This window comes from Hibiscus syriacus, unplaced genomic scaffold (assembly GCF_006381635.1).
Source record: "Hibiscus syriacus cultivar Baekdansim isolate YM2019G1 unplaced genomic scaffold, ASM638163v2 tig00005939_pilon, whole genome shotgun sequence".
In the NCBI taxonomy this organism is placed as follows: domain Eukaryota; kingdom Viridiplantae; phylum Streptophyta; class Magnoliopsida; order Malvales; family Malvaceae; genus Hibiscus; species Hibiscus syriacus.
Window position 1 is genome coordinate 1391480 of NW_024062073.1, and position 17308 is coordinate 1408787.

Here is a 17308-nt window from a genome sequence, read left to right on the forward strand (position 1 = left end):
ATTCATCATTATCAGAAATCACTAGCCTCCATTGATAATATAGGTTCCCATCAGTCTTCAATTTATAATCCGTAACCTCTCAATTCCTTATCTGTTGTAGCTTCTTTGAACATTTTTCATCTCTAGCTTGTAATTCTTTAATTCGATCTAGCCATGATGGCTTGAGAGTTAACTCTACACATATTGCACTGTCTCCACTTAACGATAGTCTGGCATCCAAAACTCGTAAGGTTGCAAATGTCTTTCGACTTAAAGCATCTACTACCATCTTTGCTTTCTCCGGATGGAAATCGATTACTAAAGTAATCCTTTAAGAATTCCACACATCTTCTCTGTCTTAAATTCAATTCTTTCTGAGTTATCAAATACTTTAAAATCTTGTGATATGTATATAAATAACATTTTTCCCCATACAAGTAGTGACGCCAGATCTTAAGAGCGAACACTACTGCAACTATCTCCAGATCGTGCGTTGTATAGTTCTTTTCGTGCAGTTTTAATTGTCTCGATGCATACGCCACCACTTTACCTTATTGCATTAAAACGCATCCTAAGCCATTATGAGATGCATCACTATACACTACAAAGTTCTTGCCAAACTCGGGTTGAACCAACACTGGAGCTTCTGTCAAAATCTTCTTTAGCCTTTCAAAACTCTCTTGGCACTCCGGAGTCCACAAAATTTTTATCTCATTCCTCAATAATTTAGTTAGGGGTAATGCTATTATCGAATTTTTTTAACGAACCTTCAGTAATAGCCAGCTAACCCCAAAAAACTCTGGACTTCTAACACATTCTTTGGAACTTCCCACTCTAAAATGGCTTTAATCTTTTGGGGATCCACTCAAAATCCTTCTGTAGAAATCACATATCCAAGGAACGTCACTTCCTTCAACCAGAATTCACATTTGGAGAGTTTAGCATAAAGGTATTTCTTCAATCCCCTTCTCTTTAACTCTAACATCCAGTACACTAACAATAAACCCGTGACATCCCTGTAGCAATAACTTCTTTACCGATATCACTGATATTACATTAGCCAATGGGTTCCATCCTTCACTAAATACAATGACTTCTATACCTTCTGGACTTCTCAACGTTACTCTTTTCAGTCTACAATCAATATTAGCGTAGTAACGATATAACCAGTCTATTCCCAGTATCACCTCGAATTCGTCAAAAGGTAATTCCATCAGATTAGCAGGGAATTTAATTCCCTGAATCCGTATGGGACACCCTTGACACATCATATTGACTTGAGCACTGTACCCTAACAGATTAGTCACTATCACCTCACTACTAGTTGCTTCTAATGGAATATTCAATTCTCTCACTAACTTACTACAAATATAAGAATAAGTAGACCCTGAATCAATCAGTACAAACACATTCTTGTCATACAACTGAAAAATACCTGCTATTATCTCTGGGTCATCTCGATCCTCGCTAGTCTTAAGATTATACACACGAGCTGTAAAATATATATCTTGTGGAGCCGATAACTCTGATTTACTTCTTCCTCTTCCTTTCTGGGTAGCCGAGGCATACCTCTCTGGCTGAGCAGATTCACCAGCTAACATGGGACACTCCCTAACAAAATGACCGGTGTCCCCACATTTAAAGAAGACTCCATAAATCATCCTGCAAATCCCCGAGTGATTCTTTTTATAATGTGGACATGGTTTAACTTGACTCAGATTAGATCTTCTATCTCCAGATCCCACTGATCGTGTTTGTCATCCCCTCATCGTATTTGATCCCCTCGCAGAGGATGCCACAGACTCTCATCTCGCTTGGGGTCGAGAACCAATATCTCTACCCCTTTTTGAAGGTGCAACACTCGATGATGCACCCAATCTTTTCGATATCTGAGCTCGGGAATCTCCGAACCTCTTATTTTGAGCTCTTTCCAGAGTTTTAGCATGATTCACCACTTCTTGAAATGAAGATAAATTCAATACAATAAGCATCTCTTTCAAACGAGGACGTAATCCCTCAACAAAACACTCGTAAGCATCCTTCTCTGTAGGAATTAACTCAACAGCGAAGCGGCTTAACTTGTTGAATTCACATTCGTACTCATACACTGTACGGTTCTATTGCTTCAGATTCATGAACTCTTGCATCATTTGTTGCATGAACTGATCTCCGATATATTTATACTTGAACTCTTCTAAGAACAAGGACCAAGTTACCTGATCACTTGTCATTCTCAAGGTAACGTTGTTCCACCAAATCCTTGCTTGCCCTCGGAGCAAGGAGACTGCTCCATCCAACTTCTCAACATTATAACAACGAAGTCCCTCAAGCCTAATTTTCACGTCATTAAGCCAAAGGTCTGTAGCAACATGACCATCTTCGGCTTCACCTCTAAACTCTGGTGCTCCTAAAACCTTCAACTCCTTTGCAGCATTCATTCTCGGAGTTGAAGTAGCAGAATGTTGGAAACGCGCCAAGACAACGTCCAATGTTTTGAAGAACACATGTTGATCACTCACAGACACTCCAGAGGGTGCCTGATCTTCACTCTGCCTGGCCAGGGCAGGTGAATTACTGCTTGCAGCAGGCCTATCGTCTTTCGCTTCACTTCTAGAGCTACCATGTCCAGACATCTATAAAAACATACCCATATCATTCTATTAGCAAAACAACATACTTACTATTATATCAGATCAGAAGTTTTCACTATTTTGGTGGCATGTATACTTTATAAGACTCTCTAGACTTCGGTTTATGCTGAGAATCGACTAAACCATAGATCTGATATCATTAAATGTAACACCCCCAACCCGTACCCGACCCGGATGCGAGTATGAGGTGTCACAATGACTTTTCAAACTTTGACTCTTGACGGAAAACAAGGAAATTTAAAACTTTCATTAAAATAACATTGTTACTTTACATAAGTTAACCAAAACAAGACAAATTTGATCAGAGCATTCGTAACTAACACTTTTCTTACATGCCAACACACTATACACAATCAAAATACATACTTTCTTAGTTACTTCTGATATAATCTTCTAGCAATGATGCCGTTCTTGTCACCCCTATTTCTGCTCTTCTGAATTCTTGGTACCTAAACATACAACAATAATATCATGAATACACACTAATATCAATCCACTAAGACATTGCAATGCACCTGTAGATATCTCATTATGACATATAAGTATGATATGCATGAATAAACAATTATGTGTCATAAGTGTTTTCTTTTAATTTATCTTTGAATGCCCTTGTACATTATTGAGAACAGAAGGTACGCGAGTACACTGAGGTTGTGCAAATTCTGTCACCATAGCTCGAATAAAATCCCACTAGGGGCACTGAATATTTGTCCCGAAGCACCACTATATCCTGAAGGACCACTATGTCCCGAAGGACCACTGATAATCCCTCGACTCTTGGCATGCCAATTATACCTACAACTCTCATATTAAATAACATGGACTTAATTACCAATACCTTTTTCATTTCATATCTCTTTCATCACTGTCCATGTAAACACATAAGTCACTTCATATGATCATTTCCATTATTTCACATACCTGGAAGGATTCTCTGATAATAGCATTCATTCATATAATATCATGTTAAATCATGAATGAATTATGCATGGAATCACTATAACATTAACACATATATATATGCATGTGCATGAATATGGAATCAGAAATTTAATTATAAGAGATAAACTTATCGCAAGTCTTATCTCAATACAACTCTATCTAAGATATGCACTCACCTTAGCCTTGTTTGATTTGACTCGATCCTAATCCTTTGATTATTCTGGAACAAGCTTACGTTCACTATCTATATAATTATACATTTATAGGTATTAGTAATCTAATTGTATACTATAATCTTCCAATTCTTAAGCTAAAGGAAAGGTAATTTCCATTCTCATTTATAATAGGTATTGATTCCCCCATAGGGTATCGGTAGCCCTACAACAATCTGAAAACTTCATCTTAAGGGGGGTTATCGATACCCTTATTGCATTCTGTTATTTTTTTCGTTCAAGGGGGGTATCGATACACCTTCATAGGGTACCGATACCCTCTGCCTATAAATTACATTTTGAGCACGAAATTTGCTTCCTTTTTAGCTCAACACTTCATAATTCATCTCTTTTAATATCTCTAACTTGCATACACCTACTTGAACTAATTTATACCCATTCAATACCTCTTAAACTTAAAAATACAATCCTCCACATAGAATTCAAGAATCTCACTCAAATTCTGACAACTGTCATTTCGGTGTCAAAATAAATTCCTTTTTCTCAATTAATAAATAAGAAAATACGTAGTATAGAGAAATAAGGGTCGAATCCTCAGGGACATAGAAAATCACAAATTTATGTTTGAATGGTTTTTAACCAGGCGAAAAATAGTAAAATGGGGGGGGGGGGTTAGCAATATGAGATTTAAATAGTAAAAACGAGTAAATAAATTAAAGCAATTAAAGTAAAAATAGGATGATGAAGATTTCGAATAAATATGGTAAAAATCGCCTTAAACTTCGCTTTGATTCAATTTTCTTATGATCATCGAATAAGATTTTCTCTTCGGGATTCACGTTGGTTACTTTGTCTACAAGGACTATCCCCGTGACTCTATCTTGTATACCGAACACCCAAGGCAATCATTGATTCCGGCTTCGATAATTGATTCTAACGGCATCAATTGTTGTAGATCAATTACCATTTAAGTTCGTAGCGTCCAACTTGGATTGTTTCTTCTATAACCGTCAATTTCGATCTCAATTCCCTCTTGGCGAAACTATCTCACCAAGTGTGTTCTAAGGAAATCGAATTACTTTATATAAGCTGAAGCTTCCTCCCACACATTTAATCGTAACAACCTCTTGACCAAAGTCAATATTTGATTTTGAAAACTGTTTTGATTTTCAAAAATAAGCGCAGAGATTGAGAGAGATATTCCGAAGATATTAAGGGACCATTTCAATTCTCCCGTTGGAATTGAATCATCGCGACAACTCTTGGCTTTTGAAAAGTTTAGCTAAGCATGACAAAAGTCATACTTAGCATTTTGAAAACAAAACTTGAAAATAAAAGAAAAAAGGGAAAAACTTGAAAAGTAAAAAGAGAAAACTTTAATAAAACTAAAGAGAAAAGAAGAATGTAATTTGAGTAATGAGTTTAGGCTTACCCCAAGTGGGTATTTATAGCCTCTCAAAGCCTAAAATATAAGAAAAGAAAATAATAAAATAATACAAAAGATAATTGTTTTTAAATTTAAATTCAAACTTAAACTAGTCTCTTAATGCAACTCTACTTGTCAATCTTCCAGAAGGCGTGCGGATGAAGTCTTCTAGAAACCGTCGCTGACTGAACCTTCTAGAAACTACCACGTCGTGCCCATGTCTCCAGCCATGACCAAATAATAATAAAAATGCAGAATTCACCCGTTTTGTCACAAATCCTGAAAAGTAAGAACATGTACAAAAATAGGCATAACACAACCAAATCAACAGTAATAACTCCACAAAATCGAAGAAATAACGAGCAAAGATTAACTATTCTGAACACTCATCAAATTCCCCCTCACTTATCTCATGCTTGTCCTCAAGTATGATTAACCAAATCAGTCAAAAACTTCATTAAACGTTCTTTTGTCAAGTTTCACATTCAAGGAAGCAAGGTAGAGACCACAATAACTATTTAAGTCAAGAAATCAATCAATTGAACATCACCAATTGGAGCAAGTAAAGTGCAATTGTAATATCCATTCATTCATTAATCTCAATGCTCATAACTCAACACCTTACCGGGATTCACTCAAATCACTCGGTGTGTTTGGAGTAAAGAAACTCTCAATGTCAGAATTGTCATGATATTACCATAAGCCTGCAAGTAAATCAAATCTCCACTACTAATAAGAACAAAATGCATAAATCAAAGGGTCTTTTATTGGTTGTAACGGGGCTTAGGTAAAGGTGGGGAAAAGGCTAAAAAATCAAGACAAGGAACTAACAAATAATAATCTCAACTTTATCAAAACATTAAGCACAACAAGATAAAAAGATGACATATCAAACAACAAATTTCTTGTCGAAATGCCTTTTTTCTTTTTTTCACACTTTTGTTGTTTTGTTTTCCATTTTTTTCTTTTTCTTTCGAACAACCCTTTTTTCGAACTACTATTTTTTCTTCTTCTTTCTAACATTTTTTTTCGATGGAGAATACAACGGTAAAATTATTCACTTGCTCTGAAAAAGGTAGAAAAGAGGGATAAAATAAAAAGGATCGGGTTTATGAATATGGTGAAAACAAAGAAACGGGAATAAGCTCAAAAGTGGTTAGCTAAGGGGAAAATACATAGGTAGGCTTTTTAGTGGGGAAACGGAATGGTTAATCCTAAGGTGCCCAAATCATCTTTAAGTATTATAGTCATGTGTAATCTCGACAGTATTTAACATGCAGGTTCTAGAATACCAATGTCAAATTCGACACACTCAATCAAACAAAATGAGAGCGAAAATGATATGCTCGTTAAGGCTCAAATCTCACTAAATTATTTCATGCATTGAGCTAATCAAATTTCAACCAACGAAGTCATGGAATATCACAAAAACACCAACTTATCACAATTCATGCTATTCGCTATCAAGAACATCCTAACTTAAATAATCATGCGTTCCCAAACAAACATAGCAATCTAAACAATATTCAACAAGACAAAGACAATCAATGAAATTTTTGACAAATCCAACCAACACATACTAGTATCGAAACATAAAGATAATCAAAGGGAAATTTAATCCTACACTCTACTCCCCCTCACTTAAAGCGTTTTGCCTCAAAATGAAAATTAAAGTGCAAGAGAAAAAATTAGAGTACTCCCCAGATTTCATGTCGGTTTTGCGTGCGCACCGTAGTGGAGTAGAGAGGAGCGGGTGGCATGGAAACTCGTTAGCAAAGGCGTAGGGGTTCAGTGATGCCGTCGGCGGTGAGGAGAAGAAGGGGTGATAGTTTTGCGTTTGTTTGGGGATGACTATCGAGTTTATGGGTTTAAATTTGGTTTCTTTCGTGGGGTGTCTGAATTGGAAGTAAATGGGGTTTTTGTTTTTTTGTGTGGATAAAGGGGAGTTTAAAAATTAAAAGGTGATAGAGATAGGGATGGTGGGGTTCATGATAAAAGGAAATTAAAAGAGAAGGGAGAATTGAGGAATAGTGGGCGGCAGAAAGATAACAAAAAGGGGAAAGAATTTTTCATATGGGTTTTGCTAACATGCGCTGACCTTTAAAGGGTTGTGCTAACGTGTACTGTTTAATGAAACGGTGCGCATGAGTCTTTCCTTGTTCCACTGTTCTGTGTTTTTTTCCACAGCTTCTGGGGTTCCAAAATTAGCACTATTCGACTGAAATTTCTGCAATTCTTCGTCGTTTAAGTTTAAATAAAAATATTCGGTTCCTGCAAAAATAAAAATAAAAATTAAATTAAACATGTTTGAATGAATAAAAATAAAATGAAACAAAAAGTAAAGATAAAAATAAAATATAACGGAATTGAAAACAATGGGTTGCCTCCTATGAAGCACTTTTGTTTAACGTCGTTAGCTCGACGACCTGATTAAGACTACAGGTTTCGTGACAGACACTTCCACTTCATTCGCTTTTTCCAACTAAGAAATTCTTTATGAGAAATTCAAAAATTCTCATAAAGATTTCTTGGATTTTTCCCAAATTAAAATTCTTGTCGAAAAGAATGTCCGTCAAAACATTTTTTTACCAAAAATTGATTTATTCAAACGATTCCTCGATGGTTTCGACATAATTTTTGGTGCCTGCAAAAGAGAAAGTGAATCGTTAGTGTTTAAAGGAGTTAAGATCACATTCGAATCAAAAAATGAAATATTTTTCAACTCCCTTATGTCATCTTTTTTATCATCTGATTCCTTGCATAAATAATCAATAAAGTTATATTCATCATCAACAGGATTAATTATGCCAACAAAATTAATACTATGCACATTATCCGGATATCTCATTGCTTTATAAACATCAAACTTTATGATCTCACCGTCGAATTCTATAGTAAGAATACCGCTTTGAACGTTAATTTTTGCATTTGCCGTGCTTAGAAAGGGACGACTGAGGAGGATTTCAGAACCAATGTTGCTACGATCATTTTCCATATCAATCACATAAAAATCAACAGGAAAAATTAAGTTTTCTACATCTACTAGAACATTTTCTATGAGTCCTTCAGGATAAATAATTGATTTGTCGGCTAGCTGAAGTGTAACTCTCGTCTCCTTCAAAGGCTTGGTGGAAATTAAATTATAGACGGAGAGAGACATTACATTGATAGAGGCACCTAGATCGCACATAGGTCGTTTGATTTTAATCTCACCAATTTTACAAGGTATTGAAAACATACCTTGGTCTTTATACTTCGGTGGAAGCGGTCGTTGGAAAACTGCTGAGACGTTCGCACTTAAATCCTCTTTCTCGACCCCAGTAAGTTTCCTTTTAGTCGTACAGAGATCCCTCAAAAATCGGCAATACCTTGGAACTTTCCGGATAACCTCAAAGAGAGGTATGTTAACTTCCACCTTCCAAAGTACGTCTAATATTTCATTTTCCTCGGCTTTTTTTCCTTTTTGACTAACCTCGATGGAAAAGGTGGAGCACGTCATAGGGAGATAGCGTCTGATCGTCCATTTGTTCTTCATCATTCTCTTTCTGGGATCCTATGCCAGCAGTCTTCTTCTCTTTTTGGACTGCTTGGTCTGATGGAATAGGTGGCGCCACTACTGTACCACTCCAAAGAGTGATGGCACTGACGTTCTCCCTCGGGTTTACTTCAGTTTGAGACGGAAGCTTACCTTGTGATTCCATACGACTTACGGTTTGAGCCAGTTGGCTCATCTGCTTGTCTAACTCTTGTAAGTGGGCTTCGGTGCGATTCTAAAACTTTTCCTGCGAAAGCGCTAACCTCTCGACAATTGATTCTAGGGATGTATTCTGCGGCTGTTGTTGTGGTGGAGGTGGTCTTGATTGATAGCTTTGATTTGGTCTTGGGTTCTGAGCATAGCTGAAATTCGGATGATCCTTCCATCTTGGGTTGTATGTATTGCCGTAGGGATTATAAGCTCTTTGGGGAGGTCCCGAGAAATTCCCGACTGCATTGACTTAAGCTGTTGCGTCATCTTGAATCAGTGGACAACCGTCTGTCGGATGATCAGGCAATGCACATATTCCACATACTCGATTTTGCCCTATTTTTCCTGAAACAAGAGAGTTTACGACTTCAGTTAACTTATCTATTTTATTTTCCAAGGAAGATGAACTTATCTCATGAATCCTTCGAGAAGGTTCACTGTTTGTGTGAAATTGTTGGGAATTTATGGCCATCGTCGATATTAAGTCTCTAGCCTCAGTAAGAGTCATATTCACCAAGGCTCCACCGCTGGTTGCATCGATCATATTCATTTCCAGGGGAGATAATCCTTCATAAAAGTATTAAATGAGTGTTTTTTCAGTTAACCCATGTTGTGGGAAACTAGAACATAACTTCTTAAAATGCTCCCAGTAGTCATAAAGTGACTCTCCATCAAGCTACTTGATTCCAAGTATTCTCCTTCGTAGTTCACTTACTTTTGCCGCATGAAAAAACCTGTCAAGAAAAAGACGAGTCATTTGAGCCCATGTAGTAACAAAATTAGGAGGAAGATAAAATAACTAATCCTTAGCCGAATCGGCTAAGGAAAAAGGAAAAGCTCTAAGTTTTATTTGATCCTCGGTTACTCCCTGTGGCATCATGCTGGAGCAGACCATGTGGAATTCCTTGAGATGTTTGTGTGGATCCTCATTTGGCAATCTGCAGAATGTAGGGAGGATATGAATAAGGCCAATTTTCAACTGGTATAGATTTTCTCCTTGGGGAAAATCAATGCTCAAAGGCACTTGTTCAGTAGGTGCCGCGGCTAACTCCTGAATAGTAAGTTCGACCATCAGATTTGTATTACCTGAATTTGATTCTTCTTCTAGATTTGATTGTTGTCTCCTTCTTTCCCGAAGTGTCTGTGCGTGGAGTCTCCTAGCTTTAGCTTTGATCTATGGGTCGTACTCCACTAATGTGCTCGGATTAGCCCTAGTCATAAATCAAAAGCAAACAAAAATTAGTAACTTTGGCGAAGTCCCTGGCAACGACGCCAATTTGACAACTGTCGTTTCGGTGTCAAAATAAATTCCTTTTTCTCAATTAATAAATAAGAAAATACGTAGTATAGAGAAATAAGGGTCGAATCCTCAGGGACTTAGAAAATCACAAATTTATGTTTGAATGGTTTTTAACCAGGCGAAAAATAGTAAAATGGGGGGGTTTACAATATGAGATTTAAATAGTAAAAACGAGTAAATAAATTAAAACAATTAAAGTAAAAATAGGATGATGAAGATTGTGAATAAATATGGTAAAAATTGCCTCAAGCTTCGCTTTGATTTAATTTCCTTATGATCATCGAATAAGATTTTCTCTTCAGAATTCACGTCGGTTACTTTGTCTACAAGGACTATCCCCGTGACTCTATCTTGTATACTGAACACCCAAGGCAATCTTTTATTCCGGCTTCGATAATTGATTCTAACGACATCAATTGTCGTAGATCAATTACTGTTTAAGTTCGTAGCATCCGACTCGGATTGTTGATTCTATAACGGTCAATTCCGATCTCAATTCCCTCTTGGCGAAACTATCTCGCCAAGTGTGTTCCCAGGAAGTCGAATTACTTTCTATAAGCCAAATCTTCCTCCCACACAATTAATCGCAACATCCTCTTGACCAAAGTCAATCTTTGATTTTGAAAACTGTTTTGATTTTGAAAAATAAGCGCAGAGATTGAGAGAGATATTCCGAAGATATTAAGGGACCGTTTCAATTCTCCCGTTGGAATTGAATCATCGTGACAGCTCTCGGCTTTTGAAAAGTTTAGCTAAGCATGACAAAAGTCATACTTAGCATTTTGAAAACAAAACTTGAAAATAAAAGAAAAAAGGGAAAAACTTGAAAAGTAAAAAGAGAAAACTTTAATAAAACTAGAGAGAAAAGAAGAATGTAATTTGAGTGATGAGTTTAGGCTTACCCCATGTGGGTATTTATAGCCTCTCAAAGCCTAAAGGATGAATTTAAATTTAAATAATAAAATAATACAAAAGATAATTGTTTTTAAATTTAAATTCAAACTTAAACTAGTCTCCTAATGTAACTCTACTCGTCAATCTTCCAGAAGGCGTGCGGATGAAGTCTTCTAGAAACCGCCGCTAACTGGACCTTCTAGAAATTGCCGCGTCGTGCCCAGAGTCATGCCCATGTCTCCAGCCGTGACCAAATAATAAAAAAATGCAGAATTCCCCTGTTTTGTCACAAATTCTGGAAAGTAAGGACCTACACAAAAATAGGCATAACACAACCAAATAAACAATAATAACTCCAAAAAATCGAAGAAATAACGAGCAAAGATTAACATGTTTTAAATCTAATTCTAACATTTCATATTCCTTAATCAAGTTGGTGACAAATCAAATTCAACTTCCAATTCTCATTATGAACTTTATTTCAAAATTTCATTCAAGAACTCCTAACCTTTAATTCTTCCTACACCCTTCATCTTGTTGTTTTAAGATAAATTAAGCTTTCCTTAAGCTTAATTATCATCTAATGATCAAAACCAAACTTAAATCTCAACTATTAATCAACTAATAAGAATTCTTACCTTTACCTTGGCTCACACGCACAAAGAAGAAAGGAGGAGAAGAGTTGTCTTGAAGCTTGGATATTTGCTTCCTCTCATACACGTGGCCTCCATATATATCTAACCAAATTTAATTATTTACTAACAAAATGACCATGTTGTCCTTCCATTCTTCATTCTTTGAAATTTGATCCTACACAACATTTTCATATAAGTCCTTAAACTAATCAATTATTCTACTTTAAGTACCAAATTCCATAACTTTACAATTTAGTCACTAACCCGGTATTGAGGGTATTACACTAAATCTATTCAAATCTAGTTTGGATACCATGTAAAATACGAAAAGGTTTGGAATGCGAAGTTGAAGGCAATGAAGCTGACGTATGAAGATTGGGATACATCATATAATGAGATACCATATTTGTTACAAGAAATGAAGCGAATCATCCCAGAAACCATAGTGAAGTCTCAAATCATGCTTGTAAATGAAAAAGAAGGTGAACTTGTTCCAGGGAAGAAAATATTTTATACTCTTTTGGGCATTCAAGTCATGCATAAAAGGATTTTCATTTTACAAACATATGATCCAAGTAGATGGTACATGGTTGTATGACTAATATAAACATGTATTGTTGATAGAAATTGCACAAAATTGAGAACGAAATATCTTCCCAATTGTATTCGACATTGTTGAAGGAGAGATAATATTTTTGACCAATCTACATTATTATGTTGTTAGAGAATATAGAGTTTTCTTGATATCTGATCGAGGAACGAGCATTTTGGTGACAATTGAACTACTAAGAAGACATTGGATATCTCTGCATGCATATCCCATAATTTGTATATGCCATATTGGTAAGATCATTATTGATTAGTTTTATAACATTCACATTCACAGCGAGATAGTAAAGATGGGTAAGTTTTATTTTATTTTCAATATGCGTGTATCTAATTATGTATTTCTTAATTGATGTTTAATATAATATATATTATGAATCAGGAAATGCACACCGCCAACCAAATTTGGATAAGAGGTTGGAGAATTTGAAGGTGGTTTATGATGAGTATGTTTGGAATTAGGCTTTGAGAATTCTGCGGGAAAAATAGTCATAAGTATACAATGGTGGTCGACTGTATGAACACATGAAAACAAACCTTACTAGGGTCATTAATTTAGTATTTAAAGGTACATGCCATCTCCTAATAACAAGTGTGGTGAAAGAGACATACTTTAGGTTCTCTAAGGTTTGGTCCAATAAAGGGAGGGAGATTGAGTGTCTCATAAATAGAGGTCAAACTTGGGCTCATATAGTGGTGGAAGCAAACGAGTGATTGGCAACCTCAATGCTTGTTCATAACTCTGGCTTAATTGGTCGTACTTTCGTTGTGTCGTGTATACACCGTAATGAAGGAGGATACGGTCAAATATTTAGAGTTGATTTACGAAACAAATGGTGTGACTATAGTAACTTTCAGGCTTTGAGATATCTCGATGCTCATGCAGTCACTACATGTATGTATGTTGGTATAAAGCGCGTACACTTATATTAATAAGTGCTTTCACATACATAGGATATTAAATCTACAACTATGCATTCGAACAGATCCCAGATGAATCATATTGGTAAAAAAAGGCTCATGACGAATGACTGTCAAATCCAATGCTTCGTAGAAGACCAAAGGGTCGACATGAGTCTACTTGTATTCATATAAGTATGGGTTTCCATAGTAGAGAGAAAGGTCAACCAAAGATATGTAGATTATGTAGGAGTAAAGGTCATTAAAAAAAGTGTCCAAATCTACTAAGATATAGGCCTCATCAGTAATCATATACATATTTGTATTTGAACGAACGAATATTTGAATTTCTTTTTTTATTTTAATTTAAAAGAATGAAGAATGAATGTTTGGTTTTTCTTATTTATTTTTTCTTTAATAAGTGTGATGGATTTCCATATTTTATTGGAATGAATATTTGCTTTTTTTAATGAGTGTGATTGATTTCCACGTTTTATTTGAATGGGTGTGATAAATTAAACGAAATTAAATCATCACCATTTGAATAGGTAAATATAAAAAACATTTTATTTAATATTAATTTTTATACTAAAATAATGAACCGTATAATTATTGTCAGTGACATGGTGTTGTGGAATGATAATGTCCAGGCGGATGTCAATTGTGTTGTGGACGTTGTGGTTGCTCAAAAGTCATGTAGTCATCATTCTCATTCACTAAGGGCATCTGATCCGGTGTTTTAAATATATGTCAATCACTGTGCTCTCCTACCTCCTCAAAATTTGGTGTTAAAATATATGGTGGAAACGTAAAATGACAAATAGTAGTATTTGACATCATAGATGTTATGTGCTCAAAATCATACGCTGATTCAAAAATGAAAGAGTAGATGAGTGCCTGAGGATACATAAATTGGGGTGGTTGAGGCTACATAAACTCAGGTACATACGCCAAAACAATAGGATATGGCTTTCTATTATCCCAATAAAAGTTAAGGTAAGCCAAAGTCTGAAAATCAAAGCCATTATCTTGAATGGGAGTAAGAGCTATCAAGAATGAGCCTATGTTGTTCCAAATATTAATGAAGTATGCATATTTCTGAACCCAATTCTCGTCATGCTTACCCCGTGCATTTAAATTGTGGAGTTCCTCATGCTTGTATGAAAGTTACGGAATAGGTTGGTGGAAGCCAAACTACCTCAACAATATTATCGATCCCCAACTATATTTATAAGTATTTTGAAAATTTCCCAAAAATGGGAGATACTGAGTGTGAACTAAATTACCAGATTTATCTGACATCAAAACTCCCTCAATCAACTCTAATATATATGCTCGAGTTGCATATAAAATTTCTTTCTCGGTACTATTTTAATTGAGTAAAAATTGATTATGCAAATGATAACCTCAAACATCGGCCTTTTAAATATGGTTTTGTTGTTGTCTTCCCAAGTAACACATTGCAAAGTAAATTCACCTTGTAATCATTATCATGCACAATTGGCATCCCATTTGTTGGGACCTCGAGTTGCATGGCCACATCCTCTATAGTTATTGTATATTCTCTACACAGAAAATGAAAGGTATATGGCTCTGGTTTCCAATGTTCAATCAATGCAATGATCAAACCCAAGACCAACTTGAAGTCTTGAACAAATGTTACATAGTAAAATCTAGCCTCTTGTAATTTATCTTAAATCAATTGATGTGGCTTCTTGGGAATATTGATTGGATGATGGAGGACTTGTTGTAGGTCTTAATTAAATCATAAAATAAACTTTTACCATTTAATAATAATAATTAGATCTCAAATAAAATATAATATTTTATTAAATTAAATAATAACAACACCAATCCCAAATTGCTGGAAATATGTTGAGCGTCAAGATGAAGCTATTGATTTTGTTATGTCATTTGAACGAATATGAAAAGAATGTTTAACAACAATCAATTAATCTAAACAAAAAAAATCGAAACAAAACAACAACAAAAAATCATCTATACTAATTTACACACAATCGAAACAAAAAGAATAATCTAAACTTGCTAATTGAAACAACACCACCAAAAATTCATCTATACTAATTTATAAATAAAATAATCGAAACAAAAAATCCATACTTACCTTCAAATATATTCTTTCTTCTTCTTCATTCATTCAAAATCTCTCTCTCTTTCCTTCTCTTCACTCAATTTCCCACTCGTATTCACTCTTATATTACCCGAAACCAACCCGATTTTTTGAGATAAAATCCAACCCGAAACCAACCCGACCCGAAATAATAAAAAATATTATTTTTATTCAAAAACAATTATTTAATTGAAAAAAATAATATATAAAGGGGTATTATTGTAATTATTCCTAAATATATAAGATAAAATTATTTTTTTGGGTCGGGTCGGGTATTTTTCACCCTAAATCAGAATCCAACCCGACCCAAACATCACCTTTAAAAAACTTGACCCGACTCAAACCATATTTTTCTTTAAAAAAATCGATCCTATCGGGTCAAGTTAGACCCCGTCGGATTCGGGACCCATATGCTCATCCCTACTAGTAAAGGGCATCTTATAAAACGTGCCTTCGTGCCACGCTATACAAAAGAGTAGCACTTCTCTATATATTGATCGAAAGATGTTTCAGTAATTTTACAATATTTTCGATGATTTCTTCGATAAAAAAACCATTGAAATTTAAGGGCAAAAGTTGTTGAATAATGCAATGAAAAAAGTTCTTCAAATAATATACTCGAAGAATTATTTGCTTGAATGGGGCGATTGCTACAGTGTTATCATTGGTCACCAAGTGCTCCGAATGACCTCCATAGGTCGCTAAGTGCTCCATACGACCAAGCATCGTTGTTGCTGTAACTCTTCTCTCTTCCCTCGTTGTTGCAGCTCTTCTCTCGCGTGCATGACCCATGCACGCTAGGTCACCGTGTGCTCCATGCAACCTTTCTTCGACCCGTGATCACCTCTGCATGCCTTCATGCAGCAGCAGTAATTGCTGCATGACAGCAATAATTTTTGTATTATATTACAGCCTTCAATGGGTTAACATGCGACCTTCATGCACCCTATGTCACTGTGTGCTCAATGCATGTTCAACGTGGGAGATGCATGGTGGTCCATAAGACCACCACTTCTCTCGTATCAGCTTTATTCGATACCTACACCATTTTTCAACATACGCATGCAACCTATACATGTGGCACCATCATGCAACCTATACTTGTGGCATCGAAAAAATTCAGCTTTTAACACATGCTGATATCTAATCAAACAGCTGTAACATAATAAAATAATAATAAAAATTTAACTATATAAATGTATGATTGAAGGAGGGTAAGAATAGAGTTGTAAAATTAAAAAAGGTAGCAGATTGAAAGGGAGAGTGAGAAGATTGAAAGGGAGAGTGAGCAAGTAATAGACGGGGAACATTTTCCATTTGTAAAGATTGAAAGAAGGAGCATATTAAAGAATTTGATACGTATTTTTCTTTCGTTATTCTGAGTTTAATAAATTTATTGTAATCTTTTTATTAAATACGTAGGATATTTTTGTAGGGAAAACATTTGGTCTGGTCGAATATATTTTATTTTCAAACTATATTGTTGTAAGATTTGAAACAGTGAAGTACGTGTGAATTAATTGTATTTGCATTTGAAGTATTTTATGATTTATTATTATGTTAATATAATAGTATATTATATTATTTATTTAATGATTTATGAAATTATCTTTTCAAATTTTTTATTCTAAATTTATATATTTTTTTATTTGTAGAGAAAATGAGCAACCACTTTTTCACGATTGTCCATTATAATGGACAGATTATGGAAAATGAGGTCGGAGTTGTTTTTCAGTCTGAAAAACTAATAAATATGATGTTCAAAAGAGACATCACATTTGTAGAAATGAAGCAGAAGAAAGAAAGAAAAATTCGAGTTGCAGTTGATGGTTTGATGTACAGGTTTATGATATGTCTCAACCCAGTCAGATATGTTGCAGTACCACTTGAAGAAGATGATTATATTGGAACCATGATTGGATTACA